Genomic DNA, 7,210 nt, shown 5'->3' on the forward strand with positions numbered 1-7,210 from the left:
TGGGGGCCGTAGGGGAGGTGGGGGCCGTAGGGGAGGTGGGGGAGGTGGGGGCCGTAGGGGAGGTGGGGGCCGTTGGGGAGGTGGGGGGCCGTAGGGGAGGTGGGGGCCGTTGGGGAGGTGGGGGCCGTTGGGGAGGTGGGGGCCGTAGGGGAGGTGGGGGCCGTAGGGGAGGTGGGGGCCGTAGGGGAGGTGGGGGCCGTAGGGGAGGTGGGGGCCGTAGGGGAGGTGGGGGCCGTAGGGGAGGTGGGGGCCATGGGAAGGTGGGGGCCGTAGGGGAGGTGGGGGCCGTAGGGGAGGTGGGGGCCGTAGGGGAGGTGGGGGCCGTAGGGGAGGTGGGGGCCGTAGGGGAGGTGGGGGCCGTAGGGAGGTGGGGGCCATGGGGGAGGTGGGGGCCGTAGGGGAGGTGGGGGCCGTAGGGGAGGTGGGGGCCATGGGGGCCGTTGGGGCCGTAGGGGAGGTGGGGGCCATGGGGGCCGTTGGGGCCGTAGGGGAGGTGGGGGCCATGGGGGCCGTTGGGGCCGTAGGGGAGGTGGGGGCCATGGGGGCCGTTGGGGCCGTAGGGGAGGTGGGGGCCGTAGGGAGGTGGGGGCCGTAGGGAGGTGGGGGCCGTAGGGGAGGTGGGGGCCGTAGGGGAGGTGGGGGCCGTAGGGGAGGTGGGGGCCGTAGGGGAGTTGGGGGCCGTAGGGGAGTTGGGGGCCGTAGGGAGGTGGGGGCCATGGGGGCCGTTGGGGCCGTAGGGGAGGTGGGGGCCGTTGGGGCCGTAGGGGAGGTGGGGGCCGTTGGGGAGGTGGGGGCCGTAGGGGAGGTGGGGGCCGTTGGGGTGAGGATGACAGGGGAAAACACGTCGTTGATCAGGTATTCCTCGATGAGTCTGGAACACACCATGGACTGGGAGAAAGTGCTGCTTTTCACCGGGGCATGAAAGGGCTGGGAGGGGGTTGCTTTGGGGGGGTGTCGGGCTGTAGTCCAGGGTCTACGCAGGTTCCTGTAGTTCAGACTAACAGACTGTGTTAAGGATCCTTTCTGAGGAGAGAAGCGCGGTAGAGAGATCTCTTCCAGTTCAACATACTCTCCCTCAGCGTCCGAGTCCTCTCCTGGTGCGATGTCAAAACCTTCCCCATCGTCCCTGGTCTCGATAGGCTGTCTCAACCGTGGGCGGAGCTTCACCTCCGTACTCTCTCCACATTGGGCCTTGGATGCGTCAATCAAACCGTCCCCTTCTCCCTTGGTAGGGACTCTGATTGGTGCAGCCACCATCGCCGTGGGTCTGTTAATGAACTGAGGGTGTACTATATCCTCCCAGGGTACTCTGAAGATGTCGTTCTCTGCAGACAGGAGGCAGTAGGACAGTGTCCTCCCAGACCCTGTCCCAGACCCTGTCCCAGGCCCTGTCCCAAGCCCTGTCCCAGACCCTGTCCCTGACCCTGTCCCCGACCCTGTCCCCGACCCTGTCCCCGACCCTGTCCCAGACCCTGTCCCCGACCCTGTCCCAGACCCTGTCCCTGTCCCAAGCCCTGTCCCAAGCCCTGTCCCAAGCCCTGTCCCAGACCCTGTCTCCGTTCCTGCTCCACTCCGTTCCCTGTTGACTGAGAATAACAATAATGTATTAATCCACACCAGACAGAAACCGGCAGCCCCCCAAGTTTACTGTAAAAACACCAGCCAATCATCTCCCAGGGATTTTAATGTTGGAAATATGTTCCAAAGTAATCCCAGGCAGAGAGATACAGGGCCTTCAGAAAGTATTCAGACCCCTAGACTTTTTCCACATTTTACAGCCTTGTTTTAAAATGTATTAAATCATTTTTTCCCCATCATCAATCTACACACAATTCCCCATAATGACATCACAATACCCCATAATGACATCACAATACCCCATAATGACATCACAATAACCATTAATGACATCACTATACCCCATAATGACATCACAATACCCCATAATGACAAAGCAAACACAGGTTTTTAGAAATTTTTGTAAAATGTATTCAAAATGTATTCAAAATAAAAACGGAAATATGACATTTACATAAGTATTCAGACCCTTTATTCAGTACTTTGTTGAAGCACCTTTGGCAGCGATTACAGCCTTGACTCTTCTTGGGTTTGAAGCTACAAGCTTGGCACACCTGTATTTGGGGAGTTTCTCCCAATCTTCTCTAGAGATCCTCTCAAGCTCTGTCGGGTTGGATGTCATTATGGGGTATTGTGATGTCATTATGGGGTATTGTGACCTCATTATGGGGTATTGTGACCTCATTATGTGGTATTGTGATGTCATTATGGGGTATTGTGATGTCATTATGGGGTATTGTGATGTCATTATGGGGTATTGTGATGTCATTATGGGGTATTGTGACCTCATTATGTGGTATTGTGACGTCATTATGTGGTATTGTGATGTCATTATGGGGTATTGTGATGTCATTATGGGGTATTGTGATGTCATTATGGGGTATTGTGATGTCATTATGGGGTATTGTGATGTCATTATGGGGTATTGTGATGTCATTATGGGGTATTGTGATGTCATTATGGGGTATTGTGATGTCATTATGGGGTATTGTGATGTCATTATGGGGTATTGTAATGTCATTATGTGGTATTGTGATGTCATTATGGGGTATTGTGATGTCATTATGGGGTATTGTGATGTCATTATGGGGTATTGTGATGTCATTATGGGGTATTGTGATGTCATTATGGGGTATTGTGATGTCATTATGGGGTATTGTGTGTAGATTGCTGAGGATTTCTTTTTATTTAACCCATTTTATAATAAGGCTGTAAAGTAACAAAATGTGGAAAAAGTCAAGGGGTCTGAATACTTTCTGAATGTATTGTATATGTGAGCGGCCAGCCGCTCCAGAACAAAATCGTCCCGCGGCTGAAACTAGTTGATGATCCCTGCATTAACCCCGCCCGAATAACCACCCACACACACACACACACACACACACACACACACACACACACACACACACACACACACACACACACACACACACACACACACACACACACACACACACACACACACACACACACACACACACACACACACACACGTTGGAGGAGCTGAAGCAGAGGGCAGTTACAGTGTCCAATCAGAGCAGTTTACCTGAGTGGAGCCAGGCCATGGTGAACAGGGAGGTGTAGGCTAGCTCTGGTAACTTTACCTCCTCTACATGCTGCCCACTGGGGGCCAGACAGCGCAGGATGATACAGGGTGGGCTGGAGGAGGGGAGAGAGAGAGAGAGAGAGAGAGAGAGAGAGAGAGAGAGAGAGAGAGAGGGGACCAGAGAGAGAGAGAGAGAGAGAGAGACAGAGACAGAGACAGAGAGAGAGAGAGGGGACCAGAGAGAGATAGAGAGAGAGAGAGAGAGAGAGGGGACCAGAGAGAGAGAGAGAGAGAGAGAGAGAGGGGACCAGAGAGAGAGAGAGAGAGAGAGAGGGAGGGGACCAGAGAGAGAGAGAGAGAGAGAGAGAGAGGGGGACCAGAGAGAGAGAGAGAGAGAGAGAGAGGACCAGAGAGAGAGAGAGAGAGAGAGAGAGGACCAGAGAGAGAGAGAGAGAGAGAGAGAGACCAGAGAGAGAGAGAGAGAGAGGACCAGAGAGACAGAGAGAGAGAGAGAGAGAGAGCAGAGAGAGAGAGAGAGAGAGAGAGAGAGAGAGAGAGAGAGAGAGAGAGAGAGAGAGAGAGAGAGAGAGCGAGAGAGGAGAGAGAGAGAGAGAGAGAGAGAGAGAGAGAGAGAGAGAGAGAGAGAGAGAGAAAGAAAGGTTACCAGAGAGAGAGAGAGAGAGAGAGAGAGAGAGAGAGAGAGAGAAGAGAGGTTACCAGAGAGAGAGAGAGAGAGAGAGAGAGAGAGAGAGAGAGAGAGGTTGCCTTACATTGCTGCCCACTGAGGGCCAGACAATGCATGATGATACAGGGTGGCCTGGAGAGAGAGACACCATGCCCAAACTGGACACGCACGTGCGTCTGCCATCGTGCGCAAATTGATGTTGTCCCCCCCACACCAAACGCGATCACGAAATTGAACCAATTATATTAATTTGGGGACAGGTCGAAAAGCAGTGAACATTAATGGCAATTTAGCTAGCTAGCTTGCAGTCGCTAGCTAACTTATCCTATTTAGCTAGCTAGCTTGATGTTGCTAGCTAATTTGTCCTATTTAGCTGGCTTGCAGTTGATAGCTAATTTGTCCTATTCAGCTAGTTAGCTTGCAGTTTCTAGCTAATTTGTCCTGGGATATAAACATTGAGTTGTTATTTTACCTGAAATGCACAAGGTCCTCTACTCCGACAATTAATCCACACATAAAACGGTCAACCGAATCATTTCTAGTCGTCTCTCCTCCTTCCAGGATTCTTCTTCTTCTTTGGACTTTATATGACGATTGGCAACTGACTTTCATAATAAGGTGCATTACCACAACCGACCTCCGTTCATCTTTCAATCACCCACGTGGGTATAACCAATGAGGAGATGGCACGTGGGTTCAGTATATGCTTCTAAAATCCGAATGAGGAGATGGGAGAGGCGGGACTTGCATCGCGTTCAGCGTCACAAATAGAAGCAACTTCTATTTTAGCTGCCTGGCAACAGACTGTTCGTTGGGTGCAATGATTGAATAACATGTATGTGTATATTTATTTTGCAACACGGTTACCACGTCCGGTTTGGGTAGTGAGAGAAAGAGGTTACCTGGTTACCTTCCTAGGGCTGGGCAGTGTACAGTATTTGACAATATACCGGTATTGATGCAAGGACCGGTATGGGTTTTTACTTTACCTTCTATAACGGTCTGTTTGGTTTGTAAAATGTGATACGTCATTTCGTTTGTATGGTTTACTCGCTACTTGAGTTGACTCTCTCGCCAAGCCCCGCCCCGTGTCACACAAGGAGCGCCATTGGTCAATGCAGCAGATGCAACAATATGTTGATGACAACCATGGTGCTTTCCACTTTGCTTCTTAATATCAATCCACAAGCTATAATTACACTATAATTACACTATTTAGTTTGTGTATCTTATTGTCTGTGTATCTTACTATATGCTAGTTTGTATTTTCTTAGCAAGTTGCTAAAAATAAAATCTTGTTAGCAGCTAATGCTGATCGCTATTTAGCTGGCTAGCTAGCTAATACATGTATTGAGTCAGAACAAACGTAGCTAGCTAATACATGTATTGAGTCAGAACAAACGTAGCTAGCTAATACATGTATAGAGTCAGAACAAACGTAGCTAGCTAATACATGTATAGAGTCAGAACAAACGTAGCTAGCTAATACATGTATAGAGTCAGAACAAACGTAGCTAGCTAATACATGTATAGAGTCAGAACAAACGTAGCTAGCTAATACATGTATTGAGTCAGAACAAACGTAGCTAGCTAATACATGTATTGAGTCAGAACAAACGTAGCTAGCTAATACATGTATAGAGTCAGAACAAACGTAGCTAGCTAATACATGTATTGAGTCAGAACAAACGTAGCTAGCTAATACATGTATTGAGTCAGAACAAACGTAGATAGCTAATACATGGGGCACTCTGTTCACACCGTTGACATCAGCAAACCGCCCAACGCCATACACGTGATCCGCGGTTGTGAGGCCGGTTGGAGGTAGTACAAAATTCTCTAAAACGTCATTGGAGGCGGCTTATGGTAGATAAATGAACATTCAATTCTCTGGCAACAGCCCTGGTGGACATTCCTGCAGTCAACATGCCAATTGTAAAGCTCCCTCAAAACTTCAGACATCTGTGGCATTGTGTTTGTCGTGTGACAAAAACTGAACATTTTAGACTGGCCTTTTATTGTCCCCCAACACAAGGTGCACCTGTGCTTAATGATCATGCTGTTTAATCAGCTTGTGATATACACACTGTCAGGTGGATGGATTATCTTGGCAAGGAGAGATGTTCACTAACAGGGATGTAAGCAAATTTGTGCACAAAATTTGAGAGAAATAAGCTTTTTGTGCATATGGAACATTTCTGGGATCTTTTATTTCAGCTCATGAAACATGGGACAAGCTTACTTTATATGTCACGTTTATATTTTTAGTTCTGTCACGCCCTGATCTGTGTCACCTCCTGTCCTGTGATTTTCTCCACCCCCTCCAGGTGTCACTTATTTTCCCAGTGTATTAATCCCTGTGTTTCCTGTCTCTCTGTGCCAGTGTATTTATCCCTGTGTTTCCTGTCTCTCTGTACCAGTGTATTAATCCCTGTGTTTCCTGTCTCTCTGTACCATCCCTGTGTTTCTGTCTCTCTGTATTAATCCCTGTGTTTCCTGTCTCTCTGTACCAGTCTCTCTGTACCAGTGTATCCTGTATTTATCCCTGTTTCCTGTCTCTCTGTACCCAGTGTATTAACCCGTCTCTCTGTACCAGTGTATTTATCCCTGTGTTTCCTGTTTCCTGTCTCTCTGTACCAGTCTCTCTGTATTTATCCCTGTGTTTCCTGTCTCTCTGTACCGGTGTATTAATCCCCGTCTCTCTGTACCAGTGTATTAATCCCGTCTCTGTACCAGTGTATTTATCCCTGTGTGTCCTGTCTCTCTGTGCCAGTGTATTTATCCCTGTCTCTCTGTACCAGTGTATTTATCCCTGTCTCTCTGTACCAGTGTATTTATCCCTGTCTCTCTGTACCAGTGTTATCCCTGTCTCTCTGTACCCAGTGTATTAATCCCCGTCTCTCTGTCCCTCTGTGCCAGTGTATTTATCCCCTGTCTCTCTGTACCAGTCTCTCTGTATTATTTATCCCTGTCCCCCAGTGTATTAATCCCTGTGTTTCCTGTCTCTCTGTACCAGTGTATTTATCCCTGTGTTTCCTGTCTCTCTGTCCAGTGTAGTAATGTCTCTCTGTACCAGTGTATTTATCTGTGTTTCCTGTCTCTCTGTACCAGTGTATTTTATCCCTGTCTCTCTGTACCAGTGTATTTATCCCCCTGTCTCTCTGTACCAGTGTATTAATGTTCCAGTGTATTAATCCCCGTCTCTTTATCCCTGTGTTTCCTGTCTCTGTACCAGTGTATTTATCCCAGTGTTGTCCCGTCTCTCTGTACCAGTGTATTTATCCCTGTGTGTCCTGTCTCTCTGTGCCAGTGTATTTATCCCTGTCTCTCTGTACAGTGTATTTATCCTGTCTCTCTGTACCAGTGTATTTATCCCTGTCTCTCTGTTCAGTGTATTTATC

At 48.8% G+C, this 7,210-nt stretch overlaps 1 long non-coding RNA gene across 1 annotated transcript in view; it reads right to left on the minus strand.

Moving 5' to 3' along the window:
* Nucleotides 1–1,477: 1,477 nt before the first annotated feature.
* Nucleotides 1,478–7,210, minus strand: part of LOC124029725 — a 6,250-nt gene continuing 517 nt past the window's right edge. The window contains exons 2-3 of the long non-coding RNA XR_006837831.1: nt 3,125–3,237; nt 1,478–1,586 (exon numbers count right to left, since the gene is read on the minus strand). This is a non-coding gene — a long non-coding RNA (uncharacterized LOC124029725). The remainder of the gene's footprint in view (nt 1,587–3,124; nt 3,238–7,210) is intronic.

This window comes from Oncorhynchus gorbuscha, unplaced genomic scaffold (assembly GCF_021184085.1).
Source record: "Oncorhynchus gorbuscha isolate QuinsamMale2020 ecotype Even-year unplaced genomic scaffold, OgorEven_v1.0 Un_scaffold_7446, whole genome shotgun sequence".
Taxonomy (NCBI): Eukaryota; Metazoa; Chordata; class Actinopteri; order Salmoniformes; family Salmonidae; genus Oncorhynchus; species Oncorhynchus gorbuscha.